The sequence below is a fragment of the Canis lupus genome, chromosome 15 (genome assembly GCF_048164855.1).
Source record: "Canis lupus baileyi chromosome 15, mCanLup2.hap1, whole genome shotgun sequence".
NCBI lineage: Eukaryota > Metazoa > Chordata > Mammalia > Carnivora > Canidae > Canis > Canis lupus.
Window position 1 is genome coordinate 29,580,840 of NC_132852.1, and position 23,943 is coordinate 29,604,782.

Sequence of the window (23,943 nt, forward strand, 5' to 3'; positions counted from 1 at the left end):
CACCTAGGCACCCCTAGAATTGCTCCCAGTTTAGAGCTGTCGAGGATCTTACTAGTACTTCATCACAGGGAAAGAAACCTGGTTTCTCAGATCATGAAAGACCAGCAGAAAATTACTGGGTATTAGTTGGGTTATTAAAATTTTTCATTTGGGGACAGTTTTAGCTGATCGTGGCTATTAAAAATCCCTTAACTAAGTCCTACTTTTATGTTTCATTCCTGACTTTTAGCAGGGGCCAGATGAAATAAGCCACTATACATTTTTGCAACATGTTTGAAAATACTGTCTAATAAATATAATTTGAGGTATCTTATACAAAGAAGTATATAATAAATATCTTTTATAAGTTTTTACCCAGAAAATTTTAATGGACCTTCAAAATTATTATTTCTTTTTATATGCTAAAATTGTGGAATTTGTCACCATTTTTACTTTTCCATTTGTGACCAGGTTGTTCAAAGCTAATTGTATTACTCACCCATGGTCACTATACTGGCTTCTCTACATATATCATGACTTACAAAATTGTGTTTCTGTGTGCACCACCTCATTGCCTCCATTTATTAGAGTTGCATAGTACCCCAAACTCCTTTTGGAAGAAATCGGGAGAGTACGTTATAAATAATGTGTATCTCCATATATGAAGGGACAGTATGAAAGTATGCAAATATATTCTAGCATCATCTTGTAAATAGATAGGATGATATTCTGTTGCCTACACCCCAAAACAAAATAATAAACCCTATAGTGCCCATAAGAGCAGTAGAACCTACTTATAATAGCAGCATTTTTTTTTTAAGATTTTATTTATTTACTCATGAGAGACACACAGAGAGAGAGAGGCAGAGACACAGGCAGAGGGAGAACCAGGCTCCATGCAGGGGGCTGACGTGGGACTCGACCCTGGGTCTCCAGGATCAGGCCCTGGGCTGAAGGCAGGCGCTAAACCACTGAGCCACCCGGGCTGCCATAATAGTAGCATTTTATTGTGCATGCATTTCAGAAGAGAGACTTTGAAAAATGTCCAAATCTTTATTTTAGTTGCTTAGTTTTGCCATAAACTTCAGGTTTATAAGTGTGTGTATTGGCCTGTGAAAGCATTAAAACTGCGGTATTGGGTCTTTGCTTATAGAAGAAATTTATAGACATAGAATTATCATTGAAATGTTTTTATTGAACTTTAATTGACATGCAATTTTATACTATTTTCAGGCACCTGACCCTGATTCAACAATTCTATATATTAGTCAGAAACATAAAATTATCACTGAAAATTTATGTTCAAGAGAAAGTGATGAGCTGGTTTGGAAACTGGTAAAAAGACTGTAGGTGGCCCAAATCTTCCTCTTTGTTACCTTTCTACCTTTGTGAACCTTTGCATGCTAATTATAGGTATTTATAGGGCTTGATTTTAACTAAGAGAAAGAAACTAGAATAGGAATAGCTGTTTAGAGGAATGGAAAATCTTTTAGATATTTATGCAATCCCTAAAGAACGTGGTGAGTGTTGCCTTTTCATTCTTAGTCCTGTGTTTGGTCTTCATGAAGAAATGATTTCTCCTGGATATTGGTGAAGTTCTCTGCAGTTTTAAACTGGCTTTCTTATATATCGTCAGATTCAATGCTCACCACAATTCCATATATATCATCAGATTCAATCTTCATAATAGCCTGTTACTTTAGTTTTTAGTCTAGAAAACTAAAGCTCCAATAAGCTAGCATGTGACTGGCCCAAATTCACAACTTTTGATAGTGGTAGAGTCCAATCAAATCCAAGTTGAGGGTTCTCCATTCTGTATTCCCTCCATTTAATGGAACGAGATTTTGTGATGAAATTAACATCAGCAAAAGGTACAGAACAATGACAGTGACTATTCTATATGGCAGAAAGTATGGATCGCAGTGGAGTGTAAATTCCAAGGCCCAAAAATGTTGATGAATTTACTCTCTACTAATTGTGAAATCTATACATTGGTGAGTGAGGAAATACAGGGTTGTTGTGTTTTTGGGTTTTTTTTTCCAGAGTCATTATTGGCCAACTGTGTGTTCTGCTAATTATTTTTGCTTTCTGATACCAATATTACTAATGCTTGCTCGTACAAATCTTCCCTTCTCCAATTACCTCTGTTTGATAATCTCATACACAAGAGATTTTCCTTCAGTGTCTCATTCTTCTTTCCTTGACAGCTATGTTGTAGGAATTAATTAATACTCTTAGTACCATTCGAATCATTGTTTAAAGCATCAATGGATGCTTTACTCCCAGGTTAACACAACACCCTGCCAGATCCCACAGAGTAGAGCAAAGAGAGGTGAAAGATGTAATGTATCTGTTTTGTTCTTAATAAAGAGCTGCTGACTGAGAACCACACAGCTGTGTGGCTTGCCCACTGTCTAACAAACCCAAGGTCATGGCTGACGGAGTCTCTATACCGATGCTTCTCAAGCCTCTGTTTACATAAATAGTACCTGCTGGAAAATGAAATACAGTTTCCCAGCCGCCACAGTCCAGCTGTTAAATCTAGCATGAGATTAAAAAAGGCTCATTTAAAAAAAAAAAAAAAAAGGCTCATTTAGTAAGATTTTCAGTAATTCTGAGTGTAATGTCACCAACTGCTGTGCTTTGCCTGGGATTGCAAGATTTCCCAGGATTCAGGACTTTCAGTCTTGGCAAACTGAGGTGGTTCACCCCTCAGATTCCAGTGCAGGTGACTGAGGTTGTCACTTTCTAAAATACTATAGTAATTTTGGCATGGTTCCAGGAGTTTGGCCCAATTCAAGAGTAACAAGGAAAATCTATTTTGGGTGCAATTCTCCAAAGGCACACACCTTGGATCACTTAATATAGGACAAACTAAAGTTGTTGGCTGATCATGGTCATTGAATCTCAGAACTAGAGCTGTGTAGCTTGAGAACAAATGAAATTACCAACCTTGCTTCTTTGACTGTAAGAATTCAGATGGTTTGGGGTTTTATTTTTGTTTCTGTTTAATGAATGAGGTCCCTTCCTTTGATTGAAAATGCCGTGGCTGGCCCACATGCAAGTTTGTCTCTGTCTTCAAGACAACTGACATCAAATCTGAAAGAAAAAGAAAAATTTAAATTATGATGATATTAAAGAAAACCCTGACAAATTTATAAATTGCTCTCTTTTATTTCCTGCTCCCCCCTCACTTCTGTCTTTTTGTCTGTAAAGATTATAACTTCTCTAGAAACAGAAGACAAATATTATAAATATTGAGCAGAGTGGAAAGGAATTTTAACTTCATTACCTTTCCGGACTGATGCAGATGATTTGGCCATAAGCAAAAGTGAGGTTTTTTTGGTTCATATGCCATGAATTGGAGTGTGGATATTAGGGGTGGAAACAAGCTATTAGATCATCAGTTCACTTTTCTCTCCAAGCAGCAATTAAATCTGTTTTCTTTTTCTCAGCTCACTTCTTGCTAGAAAAAAAAAAAAAAAGAGCATTTCAGCTCCTCTGCTCATGGAGAGTAAGACCAAGCAGAGATCACTTGTCTCTGAACATATGCAGTAACTGAGAGGAGGAGGCAGGAAGGAAGCGGAGGAGAGAAGTGGGAATCACAGTTAACCTAACGGATGACTTTGGCTGCCCCCCTTCAGCTAATGTGAACGGTTTGGCAGTCAGATGCGGCCCTCAGAGAAACAACCGACATTATAACACATCTGAAGGATATGCTCCAACTGCTAGTTTTAATGTACAACTAATCTGAGACGAGTGTGCTGTTATCACAGGGCAGGATAACAGAGATACACCAAGAATTCCTTGCCAGGACTCAAGATGGGAATAAGAAAACTCCAAAAACAAAACATTTTTCAAGAACGATCAAAACAAAACAAACCACATGGTAACTCCAGCCTTCAGGGATCATCTCCTTAAACTGTGCTGTAAGATCTATCCTCTCTTCATCTCCAGTCCAGGAGACATCGTCACACTACAGAAATGATTTCTTGCTTATCTTTGAGGGGTTTCTTTTTTCTACCGCATTTCATCTTGTCCCTTATCTGACTCTTAGCTCGGGGTGAAGCTCCCCAAATTTTCTAAGTTCTGGAGAGGGAGCAAAATATGGCAAAGCTCAATGAGTTTTGCCTATATGCCTAAAACTTCCATGTGCCCTAGAACATTACAAAACTACAGAATTGCCTTTTGGGGGGGGGCATTTTATTACATTCTTTTACTTCTCTTACTTAACCACTGCAGATGTCTTGGTCTGTCACATCTGAAATTCTTTTACTGCGTTTTGGTGAGATGCAAGGACACACATAACTAGCTTATTTTTCCCCGTTGGGAAGTTTTGAATATAAGGTGATTGTGTACTTCAGAGATAAGTATGGAAGTCTTTCCTCCAACCAGGGAAGGATTCGATTTTAGCAGTCTATTAAGTAAACAATGGGCACTGAGTCGTGAGTTGGTAAGTAGATCTGCTTACAACTAAGATCACCTAGTGAAACCACAGTTTGTGATTTGTCCCTGCCTCTTTTACATATTTGTATTGTTTGGTTTTTGGTTTTTAGCTTGGACTAGGAGGGTTCAGTTGGGTCTGTTAATTTTTCGGAATGGGTAACTTTGACAGTGAATTACATAAGTCTCTCTCTCTGCATTCATTTCTATTTAAATAATTCACTAAGAACATCTTTGGAAACCTGAGACATGCTTCTGGACAAAAAAACAACAACAATAACACCACACACACACACACACACACACACACACACACAAACACCACGCAGATCTGCAAACAAATAAAGCAGTTGCCAAAGTGTGGTTATCTTTTAGCGTCAGTACTGTGATTTTTAATGTGAAAACATAAAGACTTCCTGTCAGTTTTTGCTTAAAGGGCTGTCTGATTCAATGAACAGCAAACGAAGGAACAAATATAGATATACTAATCTGTGCTCACTCAAAAATGTTGAAACCCTTTGTGGAGAAAACCTGTTTCCTCTGTCATCAGAGTGCCACATTTTTAGAGAAATGGCAAGGTCAGGTTTAGGACTAGTGACGCTCAGACATCCTTAACTACACAGAGAGATATATCATCCTTCAACAGGCCAAGGGCCACCAGCAATCAGCAAATTGGTTGGTTGTTTCTGGGTTGGCATGTGTATACTCACAGTAATCATTTGCTTGTAGGGATGATAAAGTTGACAGCTATAACTACATCTACTTTTTATGTTTCAGAAGCTTTCCTTGCTTCCCTCACTTTTTAAAAAATTAATTTGTGTTTTAAACCATTAGGTTAAGAAGGAGAAGATTCTTATTAACCCTGGTACAACTCATGATATGTCCTATAGAAACTGTTGAACTTTGCAGCCAGAAACTGTGACCAGGCCAAGGATGTGCCTGAATTGAACAGGAAGGTGCTGTTCATAACAGGGACATACTTCCTACCCAGGAACTTGGCAGCTGGAGAAGACAGACACTGAGTTGCAGGGAGCAGACAACTCTTTGGAAGTTAACAAACCTCAATTCTTGCTTGTTCTTTGACTTGTTAGCTCTGAAGCCAAAGGAAATCTCTTAACTTCTCTACTCCTAGGTTTCTTCACCACATCAAATCCAGTGAAATATACTCATGTGCGTTTTTCAGAACAGAGCTTAACCTAAAATTTATATGAATGTACAAAAAACCTAGAAACACTACAATAACTTTTAAAAAGATGAATATAATGGGAGGAACATATCAACCTGCTGTTAGGCTTTCTATAGCTACAGTCAATCAACACTGTGTGATATTGAAACAGAATAGGTAACTCAGCAATAAAGCCAAAGAAACATGCCTGAGTTTTGACAAAGGTGCAAAAGTGAGTCAGTGAGGAAGTGTGACCTTTTAAAAAAATGGCACTGGAGCCATTGGACATTAAGGTGGGCAAATAGATTATCTACATAACTCTCACATCTTATGTAAAAATTAACTCAAAATCGATCACAGACTCAAATATAAAACTGTAAAATTTGAGGGTAAAACATGGGAGAAAATTATCAGGACCTGGGGTTAGGTGAAGTTTTAGACTTGACATGATAAATATGATCTATAAAAGAAAAAATTCATAAATTGGACCTCATCAAAATTGAAACCTTTCTTCTGCAAAAGTATCGTGACTGGTGATGGCCACATGAACCTACATATGTGATAAATACAAATATATACAAGATTATTGCATATAAAACCAGTGAAATCTGCTTAAGTTTAGTGGATGTATCAATGTCGATTTCTTGGTCATGATGGAAGTGCAGTCTGCCAAGATGTTACTATTGGGAGAGATTGAACATAGAGTATGTGGGACCTCCCTGTACATTTCTTGCAATTTCCTATCAATCTATAATTATTTCAAGATAAAACCATTTCAGAAAAAAAAAAAAGTTTAAATAACCCAAGGCTTCTGTTTTGTGATTCAACCCATCACATGAAAAAGCTAAGTTTTTGCTGACAAATGTTTCCCTTTGCCTAGTCAATAAAATGTCAAAAGAGAGGGTAATGAAAGGCACCTGAGACTTCCCAAGAATCTATAACCTATGGTCTTTTATAGCAATAGTATCAACAGAAGAAAAGAGGGTGGAACCCTGAGGTGATTCTATGAAACTGTGATTCTCAATCTTTAGCATATATCAGATTCACCAGAGGCCCTGTGAAAACACAGATTTCTCGGCCCCAGCCTCAGAGCATCTGATCGGTAGGTTGGAAGGTTGAGGAGAACAGCACTCAAGAATGCACATTTCTAGCAAGTTCCCATGTGATGTGAATGCCCATACTGAGGCTGCTGGTCAGGAGACCGTACTTAGAAAACTGCTGCCACAGAACTCCTGAGAGTAGCAATTTAAAATTCTCCCAAGAAACTTCCAGGTAGAATGCAATGAAATAAATTAAGAATTCACTATATTTATATCTCTTTTTATGTGTATAGTTTTTTTTTCTTCCCTCTCTCAATATGTTGGCTGATAAAAATGTTCTTTTGGTTCTTCATCTGTGTGGGCTCAAGAGTATGTCGTTGAGTTAATTTACAAAGCCTCTGATTGCACATCTATCACATTCTCAGAAAATATTATCCCAGAAAAATCCATCAACACCACACATAAGCTCCTAAATGTGCTGCACAATTGGCATGCAAGAGAGTGAAAGAAACCAAAAAGTGATCTATTCAGAGGCCTCAAAATGAATTAAAAAGTTAAATCCTATAACAGAATATGGGACTCCATTAGGGGTTCATTTTTATAGGTTTCTAAAATAGAAATGCTGTCCTAGGCAGAGCATTGTCATGATAAGTTGCTCATGCTTTGAAGTCAAATGCCCCACTTCCCCCCCACCCCGAGTTGGCTATGCTGCTTACTAGCAGTTTTAAATTGGTCACAACTATAAACTCCAATTTCTCCACTTATGAAAAGGACTATAATAATGCCTAAATCATAGGAATTGTTAGCAGAATTAATATGAATACATCTAAAACAATTAGCACATGGCTTGACACTTAAATCCTCAATATATAATCGCAGTGATGCTGTTTAGAAGGTTGGAGACAATGATAATTATCAATAATTTTATCTGCTGATCATATTTTGGCAGGTATCCTCCATAACAGAAATTAAATAATGATCATAATCATTGCCATTAGTTATCATTTTATTGAGCAATTGCTATATCCCATTTTCTGTGAAAGGAGTTTGTTTTGTTTTTCAAATCTTCACAACCAGCTTATGGGATAGGTACCATTCTCATTTGCCCTATGAAAAAAACTAAGGCTTAAAGAGTCTAGTATCTTCCTCAAGGTTAGTTACCCAATGTATTATTTTCCTAGGGCTGGGTAATAGAGTACCACAAATTAAGTGACTTTAACAACACAATTTTATTCTCCCATAGTTCTGGAATCCCCATGTCTGAAATCAAGGTATCTGTACAGTTGGTTAATTCTGAGGGCTGAGGGAAAAGATCTGTTTCAGGCTTCTCTGCTTAGCTTATAAATAGCCCTCCTCTCTATGTGCCTCTTCATATTGCCTTTCCTATATACATTCTGTCTTTGTGTCCAGATTTCCCCTTTTGCAAAGGACACCTGCCATATTGGATTGGGACCACCCTAAGGAACTCTTTTTAACTTGATTACCTCTGAAAAGACCACATCTCCAAAGAAGAACATAGTGTGAGATGTTGTCTTTTATTGGGGGACAGAATTTGACCATAACACCCATGTAGTAAGTGGCCAGGTTGAGATTTTAACCTCCTTCACAGGCAATGCTAGGGACCGGATGTCTGTATCTCCTAAAATTCACATGTTGAAGCCCATGTATGATAGAGCCCCCATGATGGGTTGGTGCCCTTATGAGAAGAGTATCAAAGCCCTCTCTCTCCCCAGTGTGAGGATATAGCAAGAAGATGGCCATCTACAAACCAGAAAGTGAGCTGTCACCAGATAGAGATCCTTCTGCACCTTGATCTTGGACTTGTCAGCCTCCAAAACTATGACACATAAATGTGTGCTAAGCCACCCAACTGATGGTATTTTCTTAGAGCAGCTAGAGCCAACTAAGTAAGGAAATATGCTGCCTTGCCTTCTGCTTATGGGACTTTTAGGAGATATGGACCTCATTGGCAGTGTTACACAGTCAGGTTTATTTGATCCTCATGGCCAACACACATGTTGTTGTTTTTCTTCATATATCACCAACTATTTTTATGAGATACATAAAACTTATAAGAAAACATGGATTTGCTGTCTTCATAATCCATTTGTTGGCAGGATCCCTGCAACAAGTCGTGTTCAGATCATTCTGTGGGAACTTTGGGGAAAAGGGGAAGTAGTCTCTGTATCTACTTTTAGAAATTTCTTAGTCCAAAGTCTAAATATTGAGTCTTGGAATAAGACAAAACCAGTCAAAAGCTACATAAACTAGTCATTTCTAGGAAATGGACCAAAGCAGAAACTAAATTTAAGAAGTATGAGGGCCCTGTCCAGGTTCATGTGTACCAGGTGATTAAGGAGACTCTTTTATTCAGGTTATTGCAGTTACTAAAGAATGTCTCAAAGAAAAAGGAGAGGGGCACCTGGGTGGCTCAGTGGCTGAGCATTCTGCTTTCAGCTCAGGTCATGATCCCCGGGTCCTGGGATCAAATTCCGCCTGCTACTCCCTCTGGCTGTGTCTCTGCGTCTCTCATGAATAAATAAATAAAATCTTAAAAAAAAAGAAAAGGAAGGAGATGTGGAGATATTCTAATATTCTAATAGATATTACAGGATAAAAGGTTGGGGGGGGGGCATTTCTTAAGTGCTTCTGTTTTCCAGGAGCTCGAGGATTAGGTAATGTTCGACATTGTCGATTCCTCCTGTTGTTCAAGACAAATCAATATCATTCAACCCTGAACAACTCAGAGGTGACCCTCATAAAATTCTTGAGTGAGGGTAAGCAAGGTCTAAGAAATATTCTCTTGAAAAATCTTGTTGGCATAGTCCCTGGAAAAATCTGTACTGGGAGGTATTGTATTGTATTGGGAGGTAGTGGTAAAAGTCTGTTGTTTCAGAGTCCTGAAGAGCAGGCTCCTTAAAACAGAGACATTTGAAAAAAATAAGTAAAAGGAAATTTTAATATCAGGGGTGCCTGGATGGCTCAGTCAGTTAGGCATCTGCCTACTGCTGAAGTCGTGATCTCAGGGTCCTGGGATCAAGCCCTGAGACCAGCTCCCTGCTGAGGAACTCCCTTCCTCTCCCTCTCCCTCCGCTCCTGCCCCGCTCCATGTTCCATGTTTGCTCTCTCACTCTCTCTCAAATAAATTAATAAAATCTTTAATAAAAATAAGAAATATTAATGTCAAAGATTACATTAAGATAGAGTCAGGAGTTGAACCCTGACGGTGCCAGTCCAGTAGATTCCAAGAAGTTGGTGGAGGAAAATCTTTCAGTTACACAGCACCCTTCATTGAGTTTTTTGAAGCTAGGATGTCCATGGTCTTAGTGATGTTACCTAGTCTTGCTTCACTCTCCTATAGGAGAATGTATGACATGAGCTTTTTACCAGACTTTGCTAGTGGCCCAGGCAGTGGCTCATCATGGCGTTAACCCACCCTATGCGTGGTCTATTGCAACTATGAGCCCTTCAATGTTCATATCAGTTGAATTCTTCAGCTTCCAAGATCATTCAGCCAGCTCCAGGCAACTTAGAATCCCAGAAGGAATACGGTTTTAGTTCGTCTCAGTAATGCTGAGTTAGGGAAGGGGAGAAAAATTGGAAATGTTAGTGTGGAGGGTTGCAGCCAGATACTGAAGTAAACAGGTTAATTTACAAATTTGGTAGATGGATAATTTGGTCTAAGTAGCAGAATCCAGTCCAGTTTATACATAGGTACCAAAACTGGTTTTTGCTCATTGTGGAAAGAAAGTTAAATCTTTCCAGACAAGTCAGAGTTTGCATACTCATCAGTAACCTGCAATTAATAAAAGGCAATTAATAAAATAAAAGACAACAAATATGTTTACAATCTGATGAACTGGAACGGTGTGCTATAGTTTCTACTGAAATTTTTTTAAATGTCTTCCTACAGTAACCTCTTTTTTTGATCAAATGTAGTCTCAAAAATTATTCTTGATCACAAAATTAGGCTGGTATTATCTGATTGGGCCTGGTTTTTTGCAGAGGTGCAGCCAGAATAATAATTCCCATATTAGGGCTTCTTCTGTTGACCTTTCTGGAAGTTTTTATAAGGAATCTCAGATTGGATTTTTATAAACCTCTTGAGGCTAGAAAACTAAACCAAGAACTTGTCAACAGATTTCACCTGCAGTATCTATAAATTTAGGTGAATTCTTCTCTTCTGGAAGTTCCCCAAATATCCCAAGTTTCCTGGGCCTGCCAAGTTATGGAAGTGACCTTCCATAACTCACCTAAGGCCAGGAAGGAACCCTGTAAGTGAGGAATCTGGTCATTAACATGACTCTATAAAGTCAACCTTAGTTTTTTAAAAGTGCCTGGTCATATCTGATTAAATGAGTATCTTCTCAAATAAACATTTCAGGCAGGACCATGGTTGCATGCCTAATGTTTCCAATATGCCCTGCTAACAAGGAAAGCAGATTCATATTAAACTTATGCAAATAGCTATATTGTCAATAAAATAAGAATACTTCAAAGAGTTTCTGAATTTTGCAACAGGCAGGCAGGAAGAAAAGATACCATTTACGAGGTTTCATTTCTCTTTATAAAAGCATACGCTCCTGAATTGTTACGAATTACAGATAGCTCAAAAGAGAGAGGTTCCCCATTTCCAGAAAACAGATTATTAAAACATCAACAACATTCAAAATCCACAATCATCCCTGATCAGCTTGTTCAGTTCTTTGTAATACTCACTCTACCTAATCATTGTTGAGCAGTTTCAGAAGCACATCTACTTCACTAGGGTTCTGGAAATCTTGCCTTAGCCCTCGGATATGGTTTCCAGGTTTTTAAGCAACATCAGTAGGCTCTGTCTCAGATCCAAAGTAACCTGGCATAGCCCTTTTCTGTGGGGCTCTGATACAATCTTTCCCTGAAGACAAAATACTCTGGCCTGAAGCTGATTTGCAAGAGCTTTCAGGGAAGCATCAAAGCAAAGCAAAGTCTGTCTCTGGATGACAAGAAACCTAAAATGACTGTGGCTAACATATTACTGATCATTTTTGCAAGTGAAAGATCTGATGAGGGCAATTTACAAGAATCCCCAGTTGAAAAGCACTGGCTTAGAAGACGTTAATTTCAAATATACAAAGTTAAAGCTGTGGCCAAGTTACTGGAAACCATGACTGATAATTCTAGGCTTGTTATTTACTATCAGGAAATGCAGCACCAGGATTCAAATAAATGGAAACATAAACAGCAGGATATTTGGTGATTCTCTAGGACCTTCCTATACAGCCTATGATTTCTGAAATAGTTATAATAACAAACTTTTGCTTCCATAGGGAAAGCTAAGCATCATTTCTGATTTGACAACTCCTATGCAACTTATCAATAGGAACATAACAAATAAACCTAATTGTTTTTACCATCTCTCTTTTTACACAGTGAAATAACAAAGCTTCTGTGATTTCCAGGAAACCCTTGGGATGTATCAAAGGTAGTTTTATTTATTTATTTATTTATTTATTTATTTATTTATTTTTAAGATTTTATTTATTCATAAAGATGGAGAGAGGCAGAGACACAGGCAGAGGGAGAAGCAGGTTCCATATAGGAAGCCTGATGTGGGACTCGATCCTGGGTCTCCAGGATCACACCCCAGGTTGCAGGCGGCGCTAAACCACTGCACCACTGGGTCTGCCCTCAACGGTAGTTTTAAATGCAAAAGATATAATGTAGGAATCAGTTTTGGGAAAGGAAAATATCAAAAGTTGTCACAAGATTTGAACATCTGATGAAGATAAGATCATGGGTTCCTGAAGGCAGGGAATACTTGGCTACATGTTTAATTCATGTCACAGTAAATGATTTTAAACATATACACACACAGTAGCAGGATTGTAAAGAATCTTAGCTTTATCAAAAGTAAGTCTTTGTTCTCGGGAAGCCTGGATTGCTCAGTGGTGAGCACCTGCCTTCGGCCCAGGGCGTGATCCTGGAGTCCCAGGATCGAGTCCCACGTCAGTCTCCCTGCATGGAGCCTGCTTCTCCCTCTGCCTGTGTCTTTGCCTCTCTCTTTCTTTCTCTGTCTTTCTCAGTGTCTCTCATGAATAAATAAATAAAACCTTAAAAAAAAAAAAAGAAGACTTTGTTCTCTTAAATAATCAATGACAGGGACACCTGACTGGCTTAGATGCACAGGACTCCTAATCTCAGGGTCTTGAGTTTAAGCCCCATGTTGGGTGCAGAGATTACATAAACAAACAAACTTTAAATAATCAATGACATGATAGAGGTAATATAAAATACAGAAAATTATTCCAAGACACAAAATCTTTGCCTTCTAGGCAGATTATTCAGAAGTTAAGAAAAACATTTACAACCTCATTGAGGGTAGACCAATCGTTGAGGGTAAAGTTTGTCTTCTTAACAGACAGAAAAACAAATTTGCTTTCCCTTAGTATAGTATTTGATACTAAAGCTCTTTTTTGAAAATCTTATAAATGAATCCACCAAACCCCAGCCAGGTTTGACTACAGCAAAGAAGTTCCTTTTCTGCAAGTTTTCTACAACTTTCTGCATCCATTCCAGTTTTGTCCTATATGTTAACAACTAGCCATTTGAGTTTAGGGTAGTTATTCTTTTTTTTTTTTTTCCTTAACGAAAACACATCCTGCAAATCTTATTACAAAGTTGAACTGCTTTGCCACTATTAATCTTAGTAGGGTCTCATTCATATATATTGATTATAGTTTCAAACCATAGTAACTTTCATTTCACAGAGGAATAACGGAGATGGATAGTTGTGAACTTTCTGGGGATATAAAAGCATTTTGTAGCAGAGTAGCAGAGCTCATGAATACACATCTCATTTTTAGTAACCATTCATATTCCCATAGCATAACATTACAAAGTGACAAAAAGGAACACATATATTAACAGACCCAAGTATAATCTAGCTTGCATGATACATAAAAATGAAAGGAGAAGGCATATAAACTTAAAATTATGCTTAGTGGTCAATATTTCAGTATTCAGTCTTACATAGAAATGATCTAGACTGCCAATGGTGATTCACTAATTTGCTCAGTTTTCAGTAACTCAGTTTAGTATCAAATTTCTTAATCTCTAGAAATTTTAGAAATATTCACTTTATGTAAATGATTATTCCTAAAGCAATTAGAACTTCTTTAGGAGATTTTACAACCTAATGTGGTAATGCTGTCCTGAGACAAGGAAATGTTACATATTCGTGCAATGAGAGGTAAAATCCTTTCTGAATTATAGACACAGACATGCAAACAGAGACACAGAGTTTAGTTTCAATTCTAAAATTTAAGCCATGGGTGAAGAGTAAACACAGAATTACAAAAGTCACTGGTCCATGTCAAAGGGCTGTGTGCTTCCCTGTGGGTATGAATCTTAATTGATTTGAGCTCAAAACAGACAAAATAGGCAAACAGAAAGGTGTAACAAACCAAATTCTCTGTCATCTTTCACCTACGAGAGATAAGATCTTTATAAATAATTAGTCCTTCTATAGAGATCACCAAATGGCCAGGACACAAAATTAAAAGAAGCTAGTATCAGAAAACAAGCAAGTACTCAAAAGGAATAAAACCAGATCCTTGCCGTTGCCAGAAATGGACAAGAGTCCATATCGCAGCACCATGAATTTGACTTACCACTAAGTCCCTGGACCAGAATGAAGCCCAGTGAGTCCCAAGAGGCCTCATTACTTGGCTGGAATAAAGAAGGATTTGTGTTCAAGAACCAATCTATCTAAGTCATGGCACCAAACTGCCAAGCTACACCAGCCAATTAAGGGCATCATTTATTCAAACTATTGCAACAGAGAAAATATCAATTAATGGTGAATGCAGTGAAGAAAAAAGGAAAGGGTCTGGGTTTTATAGAGGCAGGTAAACTTGGAAGTCATCTACAAGTCCTATGGGAGTCATGAGGAAGGATGGAAAGGGGTTTTCTCTCAATATGTGGGGGCAGGTAAGTCCTTGCAGTTAATTATTTGCCAGAGCACAAAGGCTCAAGATTTCTTAATCATTGCTGTTTTACAGAAGCATAGAACTCAGGTAAAGTTCAACATTGTCAGTGCTTTTTATCTTTGCTTTCTCATTTCTTTCAAACAATTTGCTTTGTCGAGGCTACAGGAAATTCTCCTTACCATTCTCCTCCTTGATTGATTCCATAAAATAGATGACGTAAAAAATCTAATTGAATCCCACTGCATTTTAATCATTTATTATGTGACATTATCTCAAGAAAGTTTTTACCCTGTCATTCCAGGAAAGCAAATAAAGTAAGATATTTTAGAGATGGTCTAGTGTCTGACCAGAGGCAAAGAAGAGGTCTGTATATGCGGGGATCACATTCTTGCCATTGAGAGTCACAGTGCAGAATGCATTCATCATTACTTATGTGTGTATTCATTTAACTCCCCCAATAGTTTAATGATTGTCATAACACAAAACTTTATTATGTATGATGCATACTGATTTTTTATTCTGTTCTTTAATTTTTAAAACTGGTAGTGACTCATTAAAATTGATTCCCACGAATGCATCACAAAACATTTTGAAGTACCTGGCTACAATATCTTTAAAATTATATTTATTATAAAAATAATTTAACAGCCTTTCAAAAAATTTGCTACTATCATTTTTGTGGGGTTTTTAAAAATACAAGTATGTGGCCTTCCATCTCTTTCCACATGACATGTGGCAGATTCCCAAGCATAGTTCAATAATTCAGCAGCTTCCAGTACCATATTTGGGTTCTGATGGCGTTTTTTCAGGGATGGTCTGGAATGAAAAATTGAATGATTACAATATAGTTCGCAGATTATGCATAGTCATTCTTTATTCAACAAATGTTGAGTGCCTTTTAGATTCTAGGAATGGTTGCAGGTAATTGAAGACAAATAAGAAAGGCAAAGTTCCTAATGCAGAAAAAAATTGTCACATCTCTTTTATTGAAAAATATAGACTTTTTCCTTCTTATATTCTAATTCTTTTTTTTCAGTATAGGAATACTTTTTAATTTTAAATTACAATAGAGTTGGGCAGTCTGGGTGGCTCAGCGGTTTAGCACCGCCTTCAGCCCAGGACCTGATCCTGGAGTCCCACATCAGGCTTCCTGCGTGGAGCCTGCTTCTCCCTCTGCCTGTGTCTCTGCCTCTCTCTCTCTCCCTCTCTCTCTCTCTCCATCATGAATAAATAAATAAATAAATAAAATCTTTTTTAAAAATTCCAATAGAGTTAACCTATGGCATTATATTAGTTTCAGGAGTACAATATAGTGATTTAACAATTCCATATGTAACCTGGTGCTCATCCCGACAAGTGCACTCCTTAATCCCCATCACCTGTTTCACTCATACCCCCACCCACCTCATCCCTGGTAACCATGAGTTGACTCTATACAACTACAAATTTGTTTCTTGGTTTGTCCCTCTTTCTCTCTCTTTTTTTTTCCTTTGCTCATTTTTTGTTTGTTTCTTAAATTCCACATGAAATCATAGGGTATTTGTCTTTCTCTGACTTACTTCACTTAGCATTATACTCTCTAGCTCCATGTTGCAAATGGCAAGATTTCACCTTTTTTACAGCCAAGTAATATTCCATTGTATATATAAACCCCATCTTCTTTATCCTTTCATCTGTCAATGGACACTTGGGCTGCTGCCATAATTTTGCTATTGTAAATAGTGCTGCTGTAAACATAGGATGCATGTATTCCTTCAAACTAGTGTTTTTGTATTCTTTGAATGGGATGACTGGATCATAAGATACTTCTATTTTTCACTTTTTGGGCAAATTCCATACTGTTTCCAGTGGCTGCACCAGTTTGCATTCCCACCAATAGTGCAAGAGGGTTCCTTTTTCTTGATATCCTCTCCAACATTTGTTTCTTGAGTTTCTAGTTTTCTCTATTCTGGCAGGTGTGAGGGATAGCTCATTATAGTTTTGATTTGCATTTCTCTGATCATAAGTGATGTTGAGCATCTTTTCATGTGTGTGCTGGCCATCTGTGTGTCTCCTTTGAAGAAATGTCTGTTCATATCTTCTGCCCGTTTTTTAATTGGAATATTGTTTTTGGGGGGTGTTGAGTTGTATCTCTGATATTAATCCTTTACTGGATATGTCATTTGCAGATATCTTCTCCTATTTAGTATGTTGCCTTTTAGTTTTGTTGATTATTTCCTTTGCTGTGCAGAGGCTTTTTATTTTGATATAATCCCAATAGTTTATTTTTGCTTTTATTTCTCTTGCCTTAGGAGATATATCTAGAAAAACATTTCTACTGCCTAATGTCAGAGACATTACTGTCTGTGCTGTCTTCTAGGATTTTTACGGTTTTGGGTCTCACATTTAGGTCTTTAATCCCTTTTGAGTTTATTTCTGTGTAAGGTGTAGGAAAATGGTCTAGTTTCCTTCTTTTACATGTAGCTGACCAATTTTCGCAACACTATTTATTGGAGAGACTATATTTCCCACTACATATTCTTTCCTACGTTGTCAAAGATTAACTGATCATATAATCAGATAATCGGGTTTATCTCCGAGTTTTCCATTCTGTGCTATTGATCTGTGTCTATTTTTGTGCCAATGTTATACTGTTTTGATTACTACAGCTTTATAACATAACTTGAAGTCTGGAATTGTGATGCATTGTTTGTTTTTCAAAATTGCTTTGGCTATTCAGGGTATTTTGTGGTTCTATATAAGTTTTAAAATATTTTGTTCAAAAAAAAATAAAAAAAATAAAATAAAATATTTTGTTCAGTTCTGTGAAAAACAGTGTCAGTGTTTTGATAGGGATTACATTAAATCTGTAGATTGCTTTGTTTAGAATGGACATCTTGACAATGTTTGTTCTTCTGTTCCATGAGCATGGAATGTCTTTCCATTTCTTTGTGTCATCTTCAATTTCTTTCATTAATATTTTATAGGTTTTAGAGTACAGGTTTTTCATCTCTTTGGTTAAGTGTATTCCTAGTCATCTCATTATTTTTGGAACAGTTGTAAATGAGATTGTTTTCTTACTTTCTCTTTCTGCTGCTTCATTATTAGTGTATAGAAATGCAACAGATTTCTGCATGTTGATTCTGTGACTTTACTGAATTCATTTATCAGTTCTAGCAGTTGGTTTTCCATATATAATATCACATCATCCGCAAAAAGTGAAAATCAGATGTCTTTTATTTCTTTTTGTGTCTGATTGCTGTGGCTAGGACTTCCAGTACTATATTGAGTAAAAGTGGTGAGAGTGGACGTCCTTGGATTGATCCTGACCTCAGAGGGAAAACTCTCAGTTTTTCCCTTGAGTATGATGTTTGCTGTGAGTTTTTCATATGTAGCCTTTAGTATATTAAGGTGTGGTCCCTCTGAGCCTACTTTGTTGAGGGCTTTTATCATGAATGTATATTGTACTTTGTCAAATGCTTTTTCTGCATCTATTAAGATGATCATAATGGTTTTTATCCTTTCTTTTATTGATGTGATGTATCATGTTGATTGATTTGCAAATATTGAACCACCCTTGAATCCCCAGAATAAATCTCACTTGAATAAAATAAAATAAAATAGCCAGAAAAAAAAATAAATCCCACTTGATTGTGGTGAATAGTTTCTTTAAATGTATCATTGGATTCTGTTTGCTAGCATTTTGTTGAGGATTTTTGCATGTATGTTCATCATAGATATTGGCTAGTAGTTCTCCTTTCTTGTGGTGTCTTTATCTGGTTTTGGTATCAGGTTGATACTCACCTCACAGAATTAAACTGAAAGTTTTCCTTCAATTTTTTGGAATAATTTGAGTAGAATAGGTACTGGCTCTTCTTTAGATGTTTGGCAGAATTTGCCTATGAAGCCATCTGGTTCTGGATTTTTGTTTGTTGGGTGGTTTTTGATTATTGATTCAATCTCTCCACTGGTAATTGACTTATTCAAATTTTCTATTTCTTTCTGTTTCAATTTTGATAGTTTATATGTTTCTAGGAATTTATCCATTTCTTCTAAGTTGTCTAATTTGCTGCTGTATATTTTTCATGATATTCTCTTACAATTGTTTGTATTTCTGTGATGTTGGTTATTTCTCCTCTTTCACTGGTAATTTTGTTTGAGTCCTTTCTCTCTCTCTCTCTCTCTCTTTGATGAGTCTGGTTAGGGGGTTGTTAATTCTGTTGAGCTTTTCAAAGAACCATCTCTCGGTTTCATGATCTGTTCTGGCTTTGGGGAAGATTCTTTCTTTTGTTGTTTTTTAGTTTCCATATCATTTATTTCTGCTCTAACCTTTATTTCCTTCCTTCTGCTGGTTTTGGATTTTGTTTGTTGTTCTTTTTCCTAGCTCCTTTAGGTGTAAAGTTAGGCTGTTTGTTTGAGATTTTTCTAGCTTCTTGAGCTAGGCCTGTACGACTATAGACTTCCCTCTTAGAATCTCTTTTGCTGCATCCCAAAGGTTTTGGACTGTTGTGTTTTCATTTGCATTTGTTTCCAGATACTTTTTGATTTCTTATTGATTTCTTGTTTGACATTTTCATTGTTTAGTAGCATGTTATTTAACCTCCAGTATTTGTGGTCCTTTCAGATTTTTCCTTTTGGTTGATTTCTAATTTCATAGTATTGTGGTCAGAAAGTATATGGTTCGACTTCAATCTTTTTGAATTTGTTGAGGCTTGTTTTCTGGTCTAAAATGTGATCTCTTCTAGAGAATATTTCATGTGTGCTTGAAAAGAATGTGTATTCTGCTGTTTTAGGATGGAATTTCTGAGTATATCTGTTAAATTCATCTGGTCCAGCATATCATTCAAAGCCACTGTTTCCTTGTTTATTTTCTGTTTGGATGATGTGTCCATCAATATAAGTGTGGTGTTAAAGTCCCCTGCTATTTTTGTATTACTGTCAATTACTTCCCTTATGTTTGTTATTAACTGTTTTATGTATTTGGGTGCTCCCATGTTGGGTGCATATATAATTATTAGATCTCCTTGTTGGATTGTCTTCTTTATTATGATATAATGTCTTTCTTTGTTTCTTTTTACAGACTTTAAGATCTGTTTTATCTGATATAAGTATTACTATTCTGGCTTTCTTTTGACATCTATTTGCATGATAAATATTTCTCCATCCCCTTGCTTTCAATCTGCAGCTGTCTTTACATCTGAAATGAGTCTTTTATAGGCAGCATATAGATGGGTCTTGTTTTTTGTTTGTTTCCCTATTTGTTTGTTTGTTTATCCATTCCATCACCCTATGTCTTTTGATTAGAGCATTTGGTCCATTTACATTCAAAGTAATTATTTTCTTGTTGTTGTTTTAACTTTTTATTAAAATGCTTCAATACAGATTGACTTTCTTTTGTAAATGACTGTTTTAACTTTTCCTGAAATAGGACATATATGCACTCTGATAAAACAGAATGAAAAGTCTCAATTTATGGGAATTCCTGTACAAAGCGCTGATCCTCACTGCATTCAAAGTAATTATTGTTGGTATGTACTTATTGCAATTTTGTTATTTGCATTGTGGTTGTTTTTGTTATTTTTCTCTGATACTTTGTTCTCTTTCTCTGTTTCATGGTGTGCTGGTTTTCTTTAGTGACATGCTTTGGTTCCTTCCTCTTTATTTTTTGCATATCTCTTACTATTTTTTGATTTGGGTTACCATTTGGTTTATACATACCATCTTTTGCTTATATCAATCTACATATTAATCTTATGGTCACTTATTTTTGAACTCATTCTTTACTCATCTCCCCTTCATGTTTGATATTTGGTATCATTTTTTTTTTACCTCTTTTTATGTGCTTCCTATTTTTCTTACTCTTACTTATGGCTTTTGTTTCCCACTCACAGAATCATCCTTAACATTTCTTGTAGAGCTAATGTAGTGGTCATGAATTCTTTAACTTTTGTTTTTCTGGGAAACTCTTTATCTCTCCTTCTATTTTGAATAAGTCTTACAGTGTAGAGTATTCTTGGCTACAGATATTTTCCCTTTTAGCACATTGAATATATCCTACCACTCTCTTCTGGCCTACAAAATTTCCTTGAAAAATCAGCCAAGAGCTGTAAGGGGTTTCCTTTGTATGTAACTGTCTTCCTTTCTCTTGTGACCTTATTTTTTGCCATTTTAATTACTATGTGCTTTGGTTCGAATTTGTTGGAGAATCTCTGTGCCTCCTGAGTCTGGATTTCTGTTTCTCTCCCTAGATTCAGGAAGTTTTCGGGTATTATTTCTTCAAATACACTTTCTGTCCACCTTCTCTATCTTCTCTTTCTGGGATCCTTATAGTGCAAATGATTGATGGAGTCACCGAGTTCCATAAGTCTATTCTTACTATGTCTCTCACCTGTTCAGCTTGATTTCTTTCCATTTCTCTGTCCTCTAAGTCATGTTATATTCCTCTGTACATGTAGCCTTCTACTTAGTCCATCTATTGTATTTTTAATTTCATTTACTGTGTTCTTCATCTTTGATATGTTATTTTTCTCTCTTTGTCAAGAGTCTCATTAATATCCTCCATCCTTTTCTGAAGTCCTGTATCTTTATGATTACTTTACTTAAATTCTATATCAGGCACATTACTTATTTCTTTTTTGCTTAGATCGCCTGCTGTGATTTTATGTTCTTTCATTTAGAACATATTTCTCTGTGTCCTCATTTTGTCTACTTTCTATGTCTGTTTCTCTGTGTTAGGAAAGTTAGGTACATCTTTTGCTCTTGAAAGTAGTAGCTTTATGGAGAAGAGATCCTATAATGCCTTGCAGAGCAGTATCCCCATTCAGCAGAACCTGGTACTCCAGGGGAGCCTCCTATGTGTGTTGCTTGTGTCCTGCTATTGTATCTGAGTCATTTTTCCTTTCAGTCTAGATATCTGTACTGACTCTTTGCCTCTTGTGGGCTGTGCTTGCTCTCTGTGATGTTAGTGAGTTCCAGGCAGGTCAGCTCTGAGGGGAGGTAGCAGCAAGAGGGCTTAGGGGCAGAATGGTAGTGTTAGCAAAATTTGCACTGACCCACTTGTAGGCTGGATCCCCCAAAGCCAGGTGGCTGCCAGGGCGATGAAGGCTGCTGGGGCCACTTGGCAATATTTGGACAGCAGCTAGGCATAACGAGCACATGGCATTATCAAAATGTGCACTAAGCCACTAGTGCTAGGCCAGCTCCCCTGAAGTATAGCAGTGGCAGCTAGGGTTCCAGGGCAGGGTAGCAGTGGTTGCCAGGGGTGGACAGTGTCTGTGCACACAGCAGCTAAGTGTGAAGTATGGTTGCTGGGGCATGGGACATCTGTGTACTCATTGGCTGGCTGAGGTAGGTGGAGTGTTAGCCATATTTGCACTGAGCCACTAGTCCTAGGCCAGAACCCCTGAAGTGGGGTCGTCATGGGTGCATGGCACACAGAGGCAGATGTTGGGCTCAGGTGCAGTGTTAACAAAAATTGTGCTGAGTCCAAGGAAAGGTCAACAGTCTTTGAGTGGGCAAGTCCTCAGAAGAACTTGTAAGTGGAGTGCACTGCTAGCAGGTTAGGTAGCTAGGCAGGTAGCAGGTCCCTGTAGTGCCCCTCCAGTAGGTGGTTCTGTTTATGCTGGGGGGCAGGGGAAGAAAATGATAGCTTTTGGGTCCTTTGTTCCCAGAGAAGTCCCCCAACACTCTCCAAAATCAATATAAACATGCCCCCTCCACACCATGTGCAAGCAGTTGCTTTTATGTTGCCTCTCCTTAGACTGTTATCTCTTTAAGGGTGAGGACCCAGCTATCACTCACCCTTCCTGCTTGTCTAGCACTGAGTCTGTGGACTTTTAAAGCTCTAGGCTCTAAGTCCCACTGGTTAGAGAAACTTTCAGGAAATGGTCCTTCTGGTTTTCAAGGTCAGGCATTATGGGGATTCATTTTCCTTCTGTGGGCTTCCTGGTGCTTTCCCCTCTCTGTGCCTGCAGCTCCCTCCCTCCTATAGGCAGCTTCCAACCACTGTTTCTGACCTTCCTAACCTCTCCTATGGAGGCTTCTTCTCTACATTTAGTTGTGGAGTTTGTTCTGCCAGTTTTTGGATTGATTTCTGGTTGATTGACTTAGATGTAAGTGATATCTAGTTGCAAATGGGGAACAGAGTGAGCTCAGGGCCCTCTAACTCCACCCAGCACCCCTAACTCTGTCTCATATTCTAATTATTTTTAATTTTTTTCTAAGATTCTTCATTCATGAGAGACACAAAGAGAGAGAGGCAGAGACATAGGCAGAGGGAGAAGCAGGCTCCCCATGGGGAGCCTGATGTGGGACTCGATCCTGGGACTCCAGGATCATGACCTAGCCAAAGGCAGACAGTCAACCACTGAGTCACCCAGGTGCCCTCATATTCTAATTCTCAACAGGATCCCTCTTAGAATGTGTGTATACACATACCACATATATTATTATAATTCTATTTTATGCAAAAATATGTTATCTATGTTATATATAGAGTGTTAAAATGTTCTTTTATGAATGGTAATAGTAGTTGGTAGTTTTGTTTGTTTCATTTCAAAAATAAGTTTGGCAACTTGATGTCAGTCCTTAATATTTTTAATTATCATTTTATTGTCTCATGAAATCTGAAAGTCTTAAATGAACTAGATAGCCCTTAATTTTCACTCTCACCTTGCTATGAGATGATAATTCACACAGGACCCTACCTATATAAAAAGGTGGAAGACCCACCTCCTGAAACACAACCATTGACTCAAAGACATTATCTCCTGTCTTATTTCTAAAAGTGATTTGAAAATCAATAGCAAGTTTGAAATCCACTGTATAAAAAAAATAGTAATGTTTAGGATCATTTAGAAGAAAGATTAGTTTAATGAATTTTGGCCCCCTGTTTAAAGCAAAAAAATGACCATGTGTTAGATATAACCATATTTCATGCAATGTGTTATCCGAAAGAATGATTTAATAGCTATAGTCCAAGAAGTGTTGAAAACTCTGGTCCGGTTTACAATTCCCAATATAGGAGACATATAAACAGAATGAGAAACCCAAGAATCAAACTGATGACTGTGTTGAGGTCTGGAGAAACTCCATTTTAAGATAGAAAGCCAAGTTTTAACCTTCATTTATGCACATTTGCATGGTTTTCTTTGGGCATTCCTGCACATCAGGCAAGGGGAGGATTTGACTAGTCTCTTTGTCCATCATCTCTTCTCCACTCTCAATCTGAAATAACATTTCAAAGTTGGAAGGGGAAGTAAAGTAATCAACCCTCCTGCAATGAATGATAATGAGGATAATAGCTCATCCTCACATAGTACTTATGCACTAGGGCAAATTCCATGCACTTCATGAACTCATATGTCAT

The 23,943-nt window shown here is 37.4% G+C and overlaps 1 protein-coding gene and 1 long non-coding RNA gene across 11 annotated transcripts in view; one reads left to right on the forward strand and one right to left on the reverse strand.

Annotated features, from left to right (window-relative positions):
* NRG1 (neuregulin 1) overlaps positions 1–23,943 on the forward strand; it is a 1,074,255-nt gene that overhangs the window by 584,533 nt on the left and 465,779 nt on the right. The window lies entirely within an intron of this gene.
* Positions 1–23,943, reverse strand: part of LOC140604804 (uncharacterized) — a 67,261-nt gene that overhangs the window by 28,361 nt on the left and 14,957 nt on the right. For all 4 annotated transcript variants that reach the window (XR_012007627.1, XR_012007628.1, XR_012007625.1 and 1 more), the window contains exons 2-3: positions 3,272–3,445; positions 2,932–3,078 (exon numbers count right to left, since the gene is read on the reverse strand). This is a non-coding gene — a long non-coding RNA (uncharacterized lncRNA). The remainder of the gene's footprint in view (positions 1–2,931; positions 3,079–3,271; positions 3,446–23,943) is intronic.